The 18,473-nt window shown below is 33.1% G+C and overlaps 1 long non-coding RNA gene across 1 annotated transcript in view; it reads left to right on the forward strand.

The window, feature by feature from the left end:
- The first annotated feature begins 1,559 nt into the window (after positions 1 to 1,559).
- Positions 1,560 to 18,473, forward strand: part of LOC120593939 (uncharacterized) — a 46,389-nt gene continuing 29,475 nt past the window's right edge. The window contains exons 1-2 of the long non-coding RNA XR_005650465.1: positions 1,560 to 1,667; positions 2,411 to 2,480. This is a non-coding gene — a long non-coding RNA (uncharacterized LOC120593939). The remainder of the gene's footprint in view (positions 1,668 to 2,410; positions 2,481 to 18,473) is intronic.

Raw genomic sequence — 18,473 nt, forward strand, 5'->3', positions numbered from 1 at the left:
GCTAATCAGAAAATCTCTCCAATACGTGGCCACAAACAGCCTTCGAGATGAGAAGATGGAATGTGAGCTGAGAGATGCTTATTTTCTAAGTTAAATACTTTTTACACATATAACAGTTAAAAATATTTTTCCAGTAATATACACTGGTATGTTTATATATATGTATACCTTTCTCTTTTATAGGATATTTAATCTAAACATAATGTCATACCATTTACTACTAACCTGCTCCAAAATTAGTTATAATCTTTGTCAATTTCGAAATCTGCCTTTCTGTAGATGTCCTATATGTTTTCCATTAGTTGAGTGACAACTGAAAACAACTCCTAAACATTGGAAATATAAGATATTCCCATATATCCTTTATCCATATTTGCCAGTTGTTTCATTTTTCTCTATGCAAAAAGCTCTAGGTCCAAGGATTCCAAACTGTGTGCTAAGGTACCCCTGGGCCTTGCAGTCAACTCACATGGGCCCTGTAGGATATTTTACATTTTTGAGAGGAACACAGTGACATCTGTTGGGCATGACCTGAACTACTACTATTAAGTTGTTGGGACTTTGTTTTCTTTTAGCCTAGGAAAGCCTTGGAAAAACTACTGCAATACTAAGGGTCCCATGAACTGAGAAAGTTTGGGAATCTTCTGCTCTGGGCATTAAAAATTATCAAATTAATATTATAATTATTTTTTGCACACAATTGATCAAAATAGCATAAATATATTACCCAAATTTTTGTAAGTAATTATTAAACAAAAAAGTAAAGTTTTATCAAAAACATCTATTAGTGAGTAGCATGGGACTTTTTTCTCCAGTTAGTTCATGTGTCTGTATATGAATTTAACTGACTTGACTGAATCAATTCTTTTTTATATGTTCGTTTTGCTGATGTAAGCCTTGATGAAACTTTGTTTACTTAATAGATAGAAATAGGAAGAGATTTATTATAGCAATATCATTCTTTGAACTCTTTTTGAATTATATACCAAATATATAAGAAAAGAGTTGGCAAACTACCATATTTGTAGAGGGATTTATTGTATAGACCTGTAGTGACTAGTAGCCATTAGCCAAATGTGGCTATTTATATTAAAATTAATTAAAATTAAATAAAATTTAAAATTCAGTTTCTCAGTTACGCTAACCATATTTCAAGTGTAGCTAGTGATTACTATATTTGACAGTGCAGATACAGAACATTTCCATCATACAAAGCACTATTGGATAGTGCTGGTCTAGACGTTAAAGTCATCTTCCCTCTCAATAATTACACCAATATTTTAAATAATTTCTGGTTTTGGTACTCAGAGGTTTTCCTACCCCAAATAAATGCAGCATAGTTTTTTTTTTTATTTTAATATACATGTTATCATACTGATGTGTTTTTTAGTTATTTGACTCATTCAACTTTGTTTTTGAGATTGTCGTTGATTTATGTAGGTTTTGTTTACTTGTTTTGCTGTTGAATAGTCCATTATATGAATATACTTTATCAACTTTCACACACGGAGTTTTTTTTCTGTTTCTTTGTCATTAACACAAGTGCTACTCTGAAATTCTTGTTTGTGTCTCCTAGGGACCATGTGCAAACTTCTCTAAGATACATTCCTGGATCATAGGATATTTCCATCTTCACCTTTACTGGATAATGCCAAATTGTTTCCCAAGTGAGTATACTAATCCACACTTTCTTCAGTTTTCACTTCATGTATTATTTCAGATTAAGTTTGGCTATGATTGACAAAAACAAAGAAACAAGCATGAATAACAGTGGCTTAAACAAACAAACAGAAGTTTCTTTTCCTTCATGTAGATAAGCTATGGAGATAAGCAATTCAGTACAGTGTGGTGGCTCCAGAATAATTAGGGTCCAAGTTTCCTTTCTACAACATGTGGTTTTCACCTCATGGTATAAGGAGGCTGCTTGATCTCTAGCCATCATGTTTACATTCAACACTTCAGAAAAAGGAAGAGGGAAAGAAATCCATGCTTTTCCTACCTAACATTTATAAGAACATTTCCTAGAATTTAATTTGAGCAATCTCTATCTACTTCATAACCTGTTAGCCAGACCTTAATCAGATAGTCACACCAACCTACAAGAATTACTGAAAAGTGAGGTCTTTATTCCAAGTAGCTATATTTCTAGCCAAAAATTAGTGGTCCTTTGACCAAATAAGATAAAGAGTATTGGAGGAAAACAAGTGCTTTTTCCCACTTTCCAAACACTTCCCTGATTACTAAGTAGGATGAGCATCTTTTTAAGTTTATAGGCCATTTGAATTTCTAGTTCTGTGAGGCAATTGTTTATTTCTTTTGCTCATTTTTTTCAATTCTGTTTTATTTTTCTTATTAAGTTTTAGAAATTTATTAAATGTCCTGAAAATTCCATTTGTCTTTTTCTGTGTAGGCATTTTTCTTGTAACCAGCATATAACAGAATTTTAAAAACTCCAGTCTGAAATCTTCATCTTTTTTCTGGTGAGTTTAGTCCATTTATTGTGACTACAAATATGTTTCTATTTCTTTTTATCATCTTATTTTGTGCTATTTGTTCTCCTTTTTAAATTTCTTATTTTTAATTGAAACTTTTTCTTAACTCATTTTGTTCTCCTACTGGTTTAGCAGTTACATGCTATATTAATATTATTTTAATAATCACATTTTAAATTCTAATATGTATGTGTATATAAAATCTAAAAACAATTGAAACATTTATCCCCTTTCAGGACTCTACAAGAATTTTAGAATGTTTTAATTCAGTCTTGTCTTCCTGTTTATTTGCTGTTGTCCAGTGTCTTTGTCCTGTCTTGTTTTTAATCATAGAATTTAGACATTTTGTAACTTTTATGTAATTTCATACTTACATAAAATTTACTGAAACTGTACAAAGAATTCCCATTTATACTCTACCCAGATTCTTCAATTGTTTACATCTTGCCTTTGCTTTATCATTCTTTCTCTTTCTCTCCCTCCTTCTCACCTCCTACCCCCATCTAAGAGTAATTTGGAAAGTTGGCAACATTATTATCCTTTACCACCAAATCCTTCAATGTACATTTCCTAAGAACAAGGCATTCATACATAACCAAGTATATTATACAATTCTGAAAACTTAACATTATACAATACTATTATGCCATAACCCATATTCATATTTATCAGTTTTCCCCATAATATTCTCATAGTTATCCCCCCAACTATCCAGGATGCTATCCAGATTACAGATTGCATTTAGTTGCCATGTCTCTGTAGACATATTTAATTTTAATCTAGAAAAGCTCTTCAGACTTTCTTTTTCACTTGATAATTTTAACTTTTAGACAGGTGTATGTGCATATTTCAGAATTTATAATTGTTATCTGTAGAAAGATTTGCCTAAGATCATTTACTTTACTGTTGACTGAAGTAGAGACCTAGTTTTATCATTTTATACAGCAGTGTTGATTTAGATATACCCATAACTAATATATCCTTTTTTTGATTGTTTTTTCTTGCCATTTCTAATTGTACCACCTACCTTTTTTCTGGGATCATTTACCTACTTTCTGAGGTATTGCCCTGAAGAATGCTTGTGAGGGTCAGTAGTTAAAAAATTCTCAATTTTTGTTTGAAATGTCTTTATTTAAGCCTTATCCTTTGAAGATAATTTTCTCAGGATACAATTTTAGGTTGCAAATTATGTTCTCTCAGAAATGTAAATATGTTCTATTTCTGGTTTCTAATTTCCATTGTTGCAGATGAGAAGTCAAATATCACTGTTGCTTCTTTCATGGTAAATTGTCATTACTTTATTTACTCTTAAGATCTTCCCTTCATTTGTGGTGTTTTACAGATTCACTCCGGTGAGATAAAATGTATGTATGGATTTCTTTATATTTATCCTACTCAGGATAATTATACTTCCGCATTCTAAGGATTCATGTGTTCCTGAGAAGTTCTTGAAATTTCTCAGTAATTATCCTTTCAAATATCTATCTTATCTTTTATTATTATCATACCTAAATCTATGAATAGATGATTATTAGACCTTTTTATTTTCTTTCACATGTCATAATTACGTTTTCATATTTTCCCTCTCTATGTCTCTCTATGCTTTATTCTGGCTAATTTCTTTTTTTCTTTTTTCTTTTTTTTTTAAGGCAAGGCAACCCTTGGTTGACTTCACAGATTGCAAGGACCTTGTCAGCTTACAATCCCTTAGTTTTTTTTTTTTTATTTATTTTTACACCTACAACACCTGTTTTTCCTAGCTGGTCTTCCATCCAAGTACTAACCAGGCCCAACCTGCTAAGCTTCCAAAATCAGGTGGGATTGGGCTTGTTCAGGGTGGCATGGCCATAGACTGTGGCTAATTTCTTTCCTTTATCTTCAAGTTCACTAATTCTCTCTTCATCTATGTCAAATCGGTTGTTTTGACTGCCCACTGAGTTTTAAATTTTAATTATATTTTTTCCATAAACGATCTTGTTGACTCTTTTATAAAAATCTGGTCATATTTTGTATTCTCTTATATCTGGCTTACATTTCCATTCCCTCCTTTATTTCTTTGTACATATTAAACATGCTTACTTTATATTCTGAATTATGTAATTCCAATATTTGAAAAATAGTATTTCTTTATCATAGCTTTCTCTTTATTTCAATTGGCTCATACTCATAGTATCTTGTTTCCTCATGGGTTTTATGATTTTTCTTTTTATTTTCCATCATGAAGTTGTATAAACGACGACTTTTTCTGAGCAAATTCTATGAGGCCACACTTTAGGATGCTTTTTCCTAGAATGAATTTGAATTTTCTCCTGCTAGGTGCCTGGAAAGAACTATCAACCAAGGATTACTTTAATTCCTCAGCTTGGATATTTTTTAACACATGTACATAGTCTAATTTCGATCCCATTACCTACATGACAGCTAACCTGTAGTTAAGAATTACACACTCACACATCCTGATTTGCCCAATACAGTCCCAGTTAAAATGCCCTTTGTCTTGGTGTAATTATTAATAATTACCTTTTTTCACTCTCAGAAGATTCCCTGTTTGGATTATAAATTATATGTTGCTCAATTAAGAATAGTAAAAAGATATTTTTTATTTCTTCCAACCATAGCCAAGATAGAGTAGAGGTTTTATTATCTTTCCTTTTGCAGGACAGAATTTCTAGTTCACTCTTTCACTAAAGGTATATCTCCCAGAATCCTGATTTTAAGGTGGAGTTTCCATTCCAACTTCTCAAATAAGAAGCTCTATCTAGGTTTCTGTGGATTGGCAGGTGCCCTCAGGGCAGCTGCCGGCGTTAGCATGTTTACCTCTCTGGATTCATGCTTCTGCTTAGTTCTTTGCCCCTAAGGATTATCTTTACTTTATTGCGAACTCAGCTATATATTTAAAAGGATGTTGTAAATCTTTTATTCAGAATATTTAGTTGTTTGGTTGCAGGAAGTATTATTCCCACTAGAACAAAATCCCTGGGCGCTTCATAAATACTGACTTAACTGCATGTGGTATTGGAAGAACCGATTTCTCTGGTGTTGAGGTAATCCAGAAACTTCAAAGAGCGGGTTTCCTACTTGAGAGCTGGCACTTGTCCCACTTTGTTGAAAATAGAACAATTTACTTGAAGGAAAAAAAGTGTTCAAAAAAATTCTTTTAATGTTTTATATTTTCCAGGTATGAACTGAGAGCATAAAGTAAAATCACTTTTGTTTTTCTAACAAAGGAAATAGACACATGCTAGTGTGAAAGATAAAAAAAATCTAGTATATGCATTTTATAGGTGAAGAAAAGAGACACCAAGAGGCTAAGTAACTTACCCATGGCCCACTATTAGTAAATGATGGAGCCGATATTAGAACCCACAGCCAGCCTGTCTATCATACTCATGCCCATCACCACTACCTCATCTACTCCTTGGCATAATTATATGCATTCTTCTATCTCATCATCATAAAAATCTATGATTATGGGGGAAAGTACAGCTACATTGATACCTATTATAGCCTTCCTAGTATTTGGAGTGTTGATAAATTTTCAGAAGCTATTCTGTAAAGGATATAAAGGATATAAAAAGTTAGGGGGGGTGGGGAAAATGTCAGCTTTGTTAAAGATTATAAGTACTATGGGGAAACATAGACATTTTATTCTAAATCATAAACGATTTCCATTTTCACATTCTGTTCTGTCTTCCTGGAAGCCTCTTTCATGTTTGTTTACCTGAAAATTTCTTGCTTATCCTTTTTATAAAGCTCAAATATTATCTCCATTTTAAAAAAAAATCTCTCATGAATCTCATCCTCCCCATAGGCTTTCTCAGATAGAATTAATGATTCACTCTATTGTATTCTCATAGCATTTTTACATATCTTTATAATAACATCTATCAATTGTATTATGTTCAACCATGTTAAATTATAATTTTTATAGGTCAAAATTGGTTAAATGTCAGCAGTGTCATATGGTTCTACCTAAATTTATTGCGTATATGTATAACCCACTGGATTTAGGGGTAAAGACCATGAATCATTTATCTTTGTTTCTTTAATTTAGTGCCTGAGAATATACTCAAAATATGATTGTTGTATTGAATGAATGATCATACCCTTGGGGCAATATTTAAAAATATTAATCACTGATATCTACTGCATGGACATCAGAACTGATACTGGTGTTATACAACTGTTAAAACTGTGCCTGTTCTATCATCTGCATATTAGCCCAGCCTATGCCAAGGATATATGCAGAATAAAACTTTTGAGGTTGTAGTGAACCCCAAAGCGGGGTTCTAACTCAGTACATTTAATGCTTGAGCCTTCTCTATAACAATGCCACCAAATATCACTCACACCTGTAGTAACAGAGAACTAAGAACTTTCTGTAGTAACCAGCTCTATCTTTGAGCACCTCTCATCCCTAGAACATTCTTTCTGCCATTAGACACTATAGTCTGTCTACCCTGAACTTCTATCACAGAGCCTAGTTATCTGCTTAAGGGCTTCAGCTCTTCTGATGTTTGAATACTGTCATCATATCTGTCCCCAAGTCTTTTCTTCTATGTAGTTTGCCAAAATACCCTTGGTTTCTTATGGTATGACATAATGCTCACCTCTGTCAGAAGGGACAGATTCCAGTTATTTTACATGGTTCATTTTCTCGCATAATTGTAGTATTCTTTGACTATTTTTGTCTACCTATGATGTCCATAAAAACCTTGTATTCCAAGTGGGATATGACCACAACAGAAGAGAGCAGTTCTATCTTTGAGCACCTCTCATCCCATCCTTCAATCCCATTTAGGACAAGGTTTGACAGCATATTGCACATGACATTGTGATACACCAAAGCATTTCCTGTGTTATAAAACAAGAGTATGAGCCCAGTCCTAGGGAACCGTTCTATAGGATGGACAAGCTAGATAACTAAACTAGACCTCTGGTTCTTAATCCTGGCTGTGCATCGGAACTGTCTGTAGAGCTTTTTAAAATGAACCCCATGCCAGACCTACTGAACAATCTAGATATGGGACCTTTCAAAAGGGTATAGGAGGTAATATAAAATGTTCAAGAATGTGTGCTCTGGAGCAGGACTGCCTGGATTCAAATCTGTACTTATTTAATTTTGCAGATTGCTTAAACTCTGTATTTTCTCATCTCTAAAAAGTTATAATGGCCTCAGAGGGCTGTCGTGAGGATTAAATGAGTTACTATAAGTAAAGAACCTAGAACAGTTCCTCCCACTTAACACATGCTAAGTGACTATTGTCTATTATTGTGATCTAGGTATATTCAATCTCTACTGCTGGCTTTCATGCACAGGCTGAGAAAGCCCTGGTGTAGGACATGATATGACATGATACTCATGTCTGTCAGAAGGGGCAAATTACAGATGATCCTCCTGCCTTTCTCAAGCAAGAGTTCCTAATTCTTTACTTTCCTATTGGTTTATCACCACAGTGATCCCACAGAGACTTCAGTTCTCTGGCAGTCATCAGGAACATAACTGCTGCTAAGACAACGCCTCCTCTCCCTTCCTCCCTCTACACTTACTGAAACTTACTGAATGATCCTGATCTATGCTTCTCACATCTTTAGATCTTATAAGCTACTTCAAAAAATGGGAACATAGATTTGCCAACCTTTCATATTACCAAGCAAGAACATTCAAAAATTATAATTACATCTACTATCATTATAAATGGTATTGAAACACTAAAGAAGTAGAAAGTTTTAATCTCAGAATGAATAATAAGGCTATAATTAAGTTCAACCTATGGCCTCTCTCTTTGTCTATGACTATAGTTTATCTTTGTTAATTACAGACAGAGGGAAATTTATCATTAGTAAAAGTCATCACTTTCTTTGCCTGAACCCTCACTTGCGATTATAATTATAGCATAGTGAGCCTTTTGGTAAATTCTGCCTGTATAGAAAAGAAGAATTTTGCTCTTGATTTACAGCTAAGTTTTGGCATATTTATGTTTCTATGGCTTTTATTTCCTTAATTGGATTTGTTTTGATAGTCTATTTTAATATAAAATTTATGTAGCTGTATTTTGGAATGAATATTAACATATTTTCCTATACAGCTTTTTCTCAGTTTTGCTAATGAAAATTCTGCGAATTAGGCACTGGAAAAATATGTGCCAGTAGTTAATGCTAATAGAGACACCAGAGCATTCTCTCTGCTATTAATCTGTAGATAATGGAAGTCCCATTTCTTAAGTACACACAGAAGAAAGAATAGAAAAAATACTAGCTATGACACCAAATGAATTGCCTTCTTTCCACACTACTGTGCCCTTGTAACCTAGGGCATGTAGAGCAGGCTGGCAGCCATCGCATTACAGATTTAAAAGTGCTGGAATCTCTCAGTCCTGTAGCAGGTTGCCTGATGGATTGGTGAGTAATGTACTTGAAGAGTGCATTACTGAGCTCTAGACTAATGGCCACCTCTTGCCCATGGCCTTTATGGTAGATCATTCATTGTGCTGCCTCATCAGCTTCCTGCCAGTCTTTATCTGGCATGAGCACTGGCTGTTCCAAAGCTGATTAATCCCCTGGGAACGAGTCCCACTGCAGATCTCTGTGTGGATTACACAAAAGTGGGAATGTTCTGGTGCTATGGAGACAACACAACTTTTCTCTGAAATCAAGAAGCCTCATTTTAGAAGCTGAAATTACCTCACTAATCAATTTGCTATATACATATAGCAAATCTTATTAAAAATTTTAAAAACTTCCAATAAAATAAATGCAATGATTGCTAATTTCTAGGTTTTAAGTTCTACAAGAATGAAAAAAATCTTAGAGTGGATATCTACAATGTAAACTTGTTAGCATATAAGTCATCTAAGGCAATATCATATCTCAACATAACTATATATTACATTTTAATTTAGCTTTTCTTTTTCTCAGATATTTTGCTGATTCCAGAATTTTAAAAGGTGAAAAGCCTATACTTTTCACCTATAAAGTAATGTAGACATTTCTCTGAAAGGCTTACAACATAATATTTACTATAAAGAGTCACAAATGGAATTTGACAGTTAAGATTTTATCCAGCAGAAATGTATGATATAACATTTGATTTAAGTCAGAAAATTATCTTGAATATTTAAAGAAAAAAATCCTTAATTTACATATTGTCAAAGTAGAGGTCTGTATTATAGATTTGCTACATTGTTATTAATTATAATTAGCACATTATAGGAGTAACACACATTAAATATTTTAGGCCTTTGGTTCTTTAATCAGCACAAGGATATCATATTTCTTCAAATTAATTTTCTGAAATTAAGTGTGAAATAAGACAAGAGAAGCGAAAGCAAATAATAAAGGACCACATGTAACTCAAGATTAAGTGTAGACTATAATTCTAGGAGAATTTAAAGAAGAAAGAAGTCAATGGTGGCTGGAGGAATAAGAAGCATCATAGAGGAGATGAAGGTTAAGCTGACTTTTAAAGACTAGAATTAAGATAGGCAATGTGGAGAGTGGATATTCCAGGTCAGTAAAATGGCATGAACAAAAGCACAGAATTATTAAAGAACAATGCATATTATAGACTAGAAAGAAGAAAAACCTATCTAGAGCAGCGGATGTGGGTTTAGAAGTAGAGTTGAACAACATGGGGGTCAGGGGTGCCCACAACCCATGCAGTCAAAAATCTGCACATAACTTAAGTTGGCCCTCCACATATGCAGATTCTCAGCCCTAGATCAAAACTACAGAAGTAGAAAATAAAGTACAAGCTGAGAGGACATCTGATCCGGGCAATGTGGTAGACTAGATCATCTAGAAACCCTCTTTCTGCAATCATCTGGAAATGCTAACTAAAATAAAAATCTTTTGGAATACATAGATTACCTTCCAGAAAAATGATAAAAACATACAAGATTCAGAAATGAGCTAGAAACTTATTTTTATTAAATTTATTTGGGTAACACTGATTAATAAAATTATATAAGTTTTAAGTGTACAGTTAGTTCAGTAATACGTCATATGAATATTGCATGGTGGCATTCACCACCCAAAGTTAAATTTCCTTCCATCGCCATATATTTGACTCTCTTTACCCTTATCCACCTCACCCCACCCCACTTCCCTCTGATAACTACTAAACTGTTGTCCGTGTCCATGAGTCTCTGTTTGTCTTGTTTGTTTGTTCCTTTCAGTTTTATATTCCACATATGAGTGAAATCATATGGTTCTCAACTTTTTCTAACTTATTTCACTTGGCCTAATAATCTCAAAATCTATCCATGTTGTTGCAGATGGCAGTATTTCATCTTTTCTTATGACTGAGTAATATTCCATTGTATATATGTGCTATATCTTTTTATCCAATCATCTATCAAAGGGCATTTCGGTTGTTTCTATGTCTCAGCCACTGTGAATAATGCTGCAGTGAACATCAGGGTACATATATCTTTATGGATAAATGTTTTCAAATTTTGGTGGCAGTTATCCAGAAGAAGGATATGATAATTCTATTCTTAATTTTTTGAGGACACTCCATACTGTTTTCCACAGTGGCTGTACCAATTTACATTCCCACCAGCAGTGTATGAGGGTTCCTTTTCCCTCACAACCCCTCTAGCACTTGTTATTACTTGTCATATTGGTGATAGCCATTCTAACAGATGTAAGGTTGTAGTATCTCATTGTGGTTTTGATTTGCATTTCCCTAATATCTAGTGAAGTTGAGCATATTTTCATGTCTGTTGGCCGTTTGTGTGTCTTCTACAGAGAAGTATCTGTTCAGATCTTCTGCCCACTTTTTTAATTAAATTGTTTTTTTTGTTGTTGAGTTGTATGAGTTCTTTGTATATTTTGGATATTAGTCCCTTATTGGACTTTCTCAATTTTATTGATTTCTCCAAAGAACCAGCTTTTAGTTTTTTCCATTTTCTCTATTATTTTTCTTTTTTCTATTTTATTTCATTCTGCTCTCATGTTTATTAGCTTTTTTCTTCTCATGTTGGGTTACATCTGCTGCTCCTTTTCTTATCTCTTAAGGTGTAGTCTAAGGTCTTTGGCTTGATACCTTTATTCTTTTCTAATATAAGTTTTCCCCCTAAGCACTCTTTTACAAATAACCCACAAATTTTGATATGTTGTGTTTTCATTTTCATAAAAGTCAAAATAATTTTAAATTTCCCTTTGGAATTTTTCTTTAACCCACAGGTTTTTATATGTGTGTTAGTTTCCAAATATTTGTGGATTTTCTAATATCTTTCTATTATGAATTTAATTTAATTTCATTGTGATTAGAACACATACGTTAGGTCAACTGAAATCCATTTAAATTTATTGAGACTTGTTTTATGGCCTACAGTAAGGTATATTGGTATATTGGTAAATGTTCTATCTACATCTGTAAAGAATGTGTAGTAATCTGCTATTGTTGGGTGGAGTGTTCAATAGACGCCAGTTAAGTCAAGATGGTTGATAGTGCTCAAATCTGCTAAATCCTTACTGATTTTCTGTTTACTTGTTCTATCAATCATTAAAAAAAGGGTCTTTAAATCTCTAACTATAACTATGAATCAGTCTATTACAGTTCAATGAGATTTGCTTTATGTATTTTGCATTTATTTAATGCATTTTAAAACTCTGTTATTAGGTGCATAAATGTATAGGATTATTATATCTTCATGATTTGACTCTGTCACTATGAAATAACCTTTCTCATCCCCGGTTATCCTATTTGATCTGAGATGTACTTTGAGATTAATATAGTTACCCCAACTTTCTTTTGATTAGTGTTAGCATGATATATATTTTTATATTCCTTTATATTTAACCAATTTGTGCTTTTACATTTAAAGTGCCTTTCTGTAGGCAGCAAGTAGCTGAATCTTATTTTTTATCCAATATGACAATCTCTGCCATTCTTAACTTATCGCACTTTATCTTGAATTATTTTTATATTCATTCACATGTAAACTAAGAACCATTAGCATTATACTTCCATTTATCTCCTTCCATACTTTGTGCTGTTTTGTCATTTATTTTATTATTACATACTTTATAAAGTCTACACTAAAATATTGCTTTTGCTTTCAACAATCGATCGTCTGTTAAAAGAATTAGGAAAAAAATACTCTTTTATACTTATACTTTTTTTCTTTCTTTTTAAGATCCATTTCCAACACTCTTCATTCTTTCCTATAATTGGAGTTTCTATTTAGTATTATTTTCTTTCTACCTAGAGAAACTTTTTTAGCATTTCTTGTAGTGTTGGTTTACTATTGACAGATTATCTCAGCTTCTGTTCATCTGAAAATATCTTTATTTTGCCTCTGTTCTTAAGGATATTTTCACTGGCTGTAGATTCTAGATTGATAATTTTCTTTTTTCAGCAGTTTTAAAATGTCATTCCATTTTCTTCTGGGTTCAATTCTTTCTCTTTTTTCTGATTTTATTTTATTTTTATTTTTTAATTTTTATTTTACAATTAGGGTTGACATTCAGTATTATTTTATATTAGTTTCGGGTGTACAGCATAGTGGCCAGACATCCCTACAATTTACGAAGTTATACACACTACTACCTTAGCACCCACCTGGTACCACACATAGTCACCACAATACCATTGACCATATTCCCCACGCTGCACTCTACATCCCTGTGACTATTTTATAACTAACAATTTGTACTTCTTCATCCCTTCACCTTTTTCACCCAGCCTCAATCCTCCCTCCCATATGGCAATTGCCAGTTTGTTCTCCATGTTTATGAGTCTGTTTTTATTTTGTTTGTTCATTTATTTTGTTCTTTACATTTCATATATAAGTGAAATTATATGGTATTTGTCTTTCTCTGTCTGACTTATTTCGCTTAGCATAATACCCTCTAGGTCCATCCATATTGTTGCAAAAGGTAAGATTTCTCTTTTTTTGGCTAAGGAATATTCAATTGCATATTTGTATCACCCCTTCTTTATCCAGTCATCTATTGATGGGCACTTAGATTGGTTCCATATCTTGGCTATTATAAATTGCACTGCAGTGAACATAGGGCTGCGTACATCTTATTGAATTAGTGTTTTGGTTTTCTTTGGATAAATACCCAGAAGTGCAATTGCTGGGTTATAATGTAGTTCTATTTTTAAGTTTTTGAGAAACCTCACAACTGTTTTTCATAGTGGCTGTACCAATTTGCAATCCTACCAATAGTGCGTAAGGGTTGCTTTTTCTCCACATGCTCACCAACACTTGTTTGTTGATTTATTGATGACAGCCACTCTGACAGGTTGTGAGGTGATATCTTATTGAGATTTTAATTTGCATTTTTCTGATGATTAGTGACATTGAGCATCTTTTCATATGTTTATTGTCCATCTGTATGTCCTCTTTGGAGAAATATCTATTTAGGTCTTTTGCCTGTTTTTTAATTTAATTGTTTGTTTTGGTGTTAAATTGTACGCGTTCTTTATAAATTTTGGATATTAACCCCTTATTAGATGTATCATTGGTGAATATCCTCTCTCATTTAGTAAGTGTCTTTTCGTTTTGTCGATGGTTTCTTTTGCTGTGCAAAAACTGTTTAGTTTGATGTAGTCCCATTTGTTTATATTTTTCTTTTGTTTCTCTTGCGCGAGGAGCTATATCAGAAAAAAATATTACTAACAGCAGTGTCAGAGAGTTTGCTGCCTATGTTTTCTTCTAGGAGTTTTGTGGTCGGGTCTTACATTTAAATCTTTAATCGACTGTGTTCATTCTTGCATATGATGTAAGAAGTTGGTCCAGTTTCATCTTTTTGCACATATCTGTCCAGTTTTCTCAACATCATTTATAAAATAGACTGTCTTTACTCCATTGAATATTCTTGCCTCCTTTATCATAGATTTAATTACTATATAGGCATGGATTTGTTTCTGGGCTCTCTATTATGTTTCATTGATCTATGTGTCTGTTTTTATGCCAGTATCATGCCATTCTGATTACTATAGCCTTGTAGTATAGTTTGATATCAGGTAGTGTGATACCTCTGACTTTGTTCTTCTTTCTCAAGACTGCTTTAGCTATTCAGCATCTTTTGTGGTTCCATATAAATTTTAGAATTATTTGCTCTAATTCTATGATAGGGATTACATTAAATCTCTAGATTTCTTTGGGTAGTATGGACATTTTAATGATGTTAATTCTTCCTATTTGTGACTATGGTATATGTTTTCATTTATTCATATCTTCTTTAATTTCTTTCCTCAGTGACATAATTTTCCAAGTACAGGTGTTTTACCTCCTTGGTTAAATTTATTCCTACATATTTTTTGATGCAATTGTAAATAGGATTGTTTTCTTAATTTCTTTATCTGATAGTTCATTATGCAACCCAATTCTGAATATTAATTTTGTATCCTGCTACTTTACTAAATTTATTTGTAAGTTCTAACAGTTTTTTGGTGGAACCATTAGTGTTCTCTATATGTAGTATCATGTCATCTGCAAATAATGACAGTTTTACTTCTTCCTTCACAATTTCGATGCCTTTATTTCTTTTTCTTGTCTGCTGTGGCTAGGACTTCCAATAATATGTTGAATAAAAGTTGTGAAAGTAGACATGCTTATCTTGCTCCTGATTTTAAGGAAAATGCTTTTAGCTCTTCCCTGTTGAGTAGACATTATTTCTTATCAGAAGTCAACCATAGTTCTTATCATTGTTTCCCTTCTGTGACTTCAATTTCATATTGAAGTATTAGACTGCTAGATAGTGTTGCATGAATCACTAATACTCTATTCAGTTCATATTTTCTCATCCTTTCTCCTGCATTCATTCCTTTTTAAGAGTTTCAATTTCTCTGTTGAAATTACCTTTCTTTCACCAATTCTGCCCATCTTGTCTAAATTTTCGAACATATTTATATTAGTTTTAAAGTCCTGGTCTGCTAATTACACTATCTGAAGCATTTGTGGATCTGCTTGTCAATGTTTTTTTCTATTGAACAGGCATCACATTTTCTTGCTTTTTTACATATCTTATAATACTTTTTTATATGCCAGACATTGTATATAGAAGAAGGATAGAGACTGAAGTATATTTTGTTTTGTTTCATTTGGCTTTTCCCCCAAAAGAGTGAGCTCTCTCTGTCTGGCATTAAGGTGAAGAGGTGATGATTTAAACTTCATGTGAGGTCAAGTTAATCTGTGACTGAGTTACAGCTTTAATAAAGATTAATCTCATCTTGGATAGCTCAGTGCTCAATCTCTCAGGCTGCCTCCACTGAGAAACTAACTCCTTTCATCTTATCAATATTGGCCTGCATTTTCTGCTAATTATCATTCGTCTTTGTATTTTACTGCACTAGGGTCCTAGGTTCCAGGCACCTCAAGAATGTAAAAGATTATTCAAATTCTTTATTCTTTTAAGCCTGCTTACATTGTTGCTCTCTCAGCAAAATTTGGGATGAAGGAAGAATTATCATGTCAAGTAAACTAGTGGTATTTATGGGGCTCCTCCAGACTCCAGTCTGCCCCATCAGCCTTCACTATTGCTAGTAGTTTGAATGATTCTATTGACTTCACAAATTTTCTCCATTTTTATGGGCTTTTTTTTTCTTTGATGTTTACTTTTGAGGGATTACTTTTTATTTGCCGTTTACCTTTGAAATGAGCTCGTCCAGACTACCTTGCATTCACCACTCTTTAATAGTCTCCTACGTTAGTATGATTTTTATTTTATTGTATTTTTCTTGTTACCATGAGGCAAAGCATCATGAAGTTTATGATTTAGGAAAATTCACTAGCAGCTGTATGGTCCCCTAGATTAAAGCAGTAAGTGAGCAGAGACAGTGAAACTTGTTATTAGGTGATTGTTATAATCTGGACTGAAGACATTAACATAACCAAATTTATTATGGAAGAATGTAGAAGAGTGAACCAATCTGAGAAATGCGAGTCTGTACCTAATCCCTTTTATCTTATCAATATTGAGTTTAGAAGAGTTTGGCCTGCAGTTTTAGTTAATTTTCATTCATGTAGAAATGCTCTAGGATGGAAATTATTAAAGGGAGATAAGATTATAAGATTATCTAGGGCCAGTTTATGAATCTAACAAAGATTTTTTTTTTTTAACTCAATACTTCTTGGGGATTTTTGAGCAGAGAAATTTAGAGATTAGTGTCTTAAAAATATTAGTCTAGAAATGGCAAGGAGAACAGAATAAAGAGGAAAGTAAATTTAAGAAAGGGAAAGTCAGATGGGAAGGATGTTGGCATAATATGCAGGACTTATTAAAGCTCTAAACTTTGGGTAGTATAGTAGGAATAGAGATGAAAGAATAATAATAATAAACAATAATAATTTTAATAAGTTTATTCTTTCCATATTACGAAGGGGCACATCATTACCACTCAAAGGACTAACTTGAATCTGTGTCAAGTTTCATCATATTCAAAGTTTCTATGCACTTCTAGCATTTGGTACCACATTACTAAGTGATTACTCAATATGCAATAGGAGAATAAAAGGAAAATAAACCAATTTACATGATTAAAAGCTTGATAGCATCTGGCTACTATTAGAATCCAAGCTAATAAATGAAGCCTCATAAATTCTAAAAATCGTTCCCTATTACAAATACTTTAAGTTGGAATAGAATTATGGTTTCAATAATGCAAAAGAATAGTTCAATTACATATACAATTATAAAAGGAAAAGTATCCTAATCCTGATTTTCAGCTACTATCATAAGAACATTTTTCTACATACAGTCAAATTTTCTGTAAACAAAGGCTTTCTCCAGTCTGAATATGAATCCTAGACTATCCTGAAATAGAAAACAGTAAGGCCTCTTCGTCTTCCCTCTACAGCAGGGGTTCAGCAAACTTTTCCATAAAGAGCCAGATAATAAAAGTTTTAGGCTTTATGAACCGTACAGTCTCTGTTGCAGCTATTCAACTCTGTTTTTATAGCATGAAAGCAGCTATGGACAATGTAAAAGAATGAACATGGCTATATTCCAGTAAACCTTTATTTATAAAACCTGGTGATGGGCCAGATTTGGCTTGTGGATTGTAGTTTGCCAGCCCCTGCTCTAGAGTCTATCTGTATGGGGAACACCCTGGAGACTTTACTCTTCTAGTGTTGTCTGGAGCAGTGGTCTCCAATAGAAACGTAATATGAGCCACATATGAATGCTAAATTTTCTAATAGCTACATTTAAAAAAAAAAACAGGCAAAATTAATATTTAACAATGTTTTATTTAACCCAGTATATCCAGAATATCATTTCAGCATGTTATCGACATTAGAAATTTATTAATGAGATATTATATATTGTTTTTTCTCACACTACATCTTCAAAACCTGGTGTATATATCTTAGGCTTACAGTTCATCTTAATTCTCATTTTACTTAGTATGGCTATCAGCTACTACATTAGACAGTGCATGTCTAGAGACTTCATTGTTATCTGAGGTCTAACTGTTTCTCTTCCAGCCTAGAAATTACCCCACTGGTAAGACCATTTTTCACCCAATAAGGTGTTCCCAATTCCTTCTTCCTTCCCTAGCCTCAACTTCATTAGCCTCTCCACTAAGAATTACCTCAAGAAATGCCTTTCAGACTTTAATATACATAAGACTCACTTGGGGATTTTGTTAAATTGTAGGTTCTGATTCAGTAGGTATGGGACAAAGCCTGAGATTTTGTATTTCTAACAAGCTTCCAAGTGATGCCAGTGATTCTGGTCCAAAGACCGTACTCTAAGTAGCAAGGAAAGAAAAGACCACTCCCAAGAGGTTAGCCAAAATTGGAACTGAAGGCCTACCTTCCTGAAGAAGCTATCAGAACTAATCTCAGCACACCTAACATCTCTATTCAGGTCATCACCAGAAATGAAAGCTTCTTAGGCAGCACCATCCAACAGGAATATAATGAGAGTTATGTATGTAATTTAAAATTCTCTAGTAGACACATTTAAGTTTTTAAAAAGCAAAATTAATTTTAATAATATTTTCTTTAACCCAATATG

The sequence above is a fragment of the Pteropus medius genome, unplaced genomic scaffold (genome assembly GCF_902729225.1).
Source record: "Pteropus medius unplaced genomic scaffold, Ma_sr-lr_union100, whole genome shotgun sequence".
In the NCBI taxonomy this organism is placed as follows: domain Eukaryota; kingdom Metazoa; phylum Chordata; class Mammalia; order Chiroptera; family Pteropodidae; genus Pteropus; species Pteropus medius.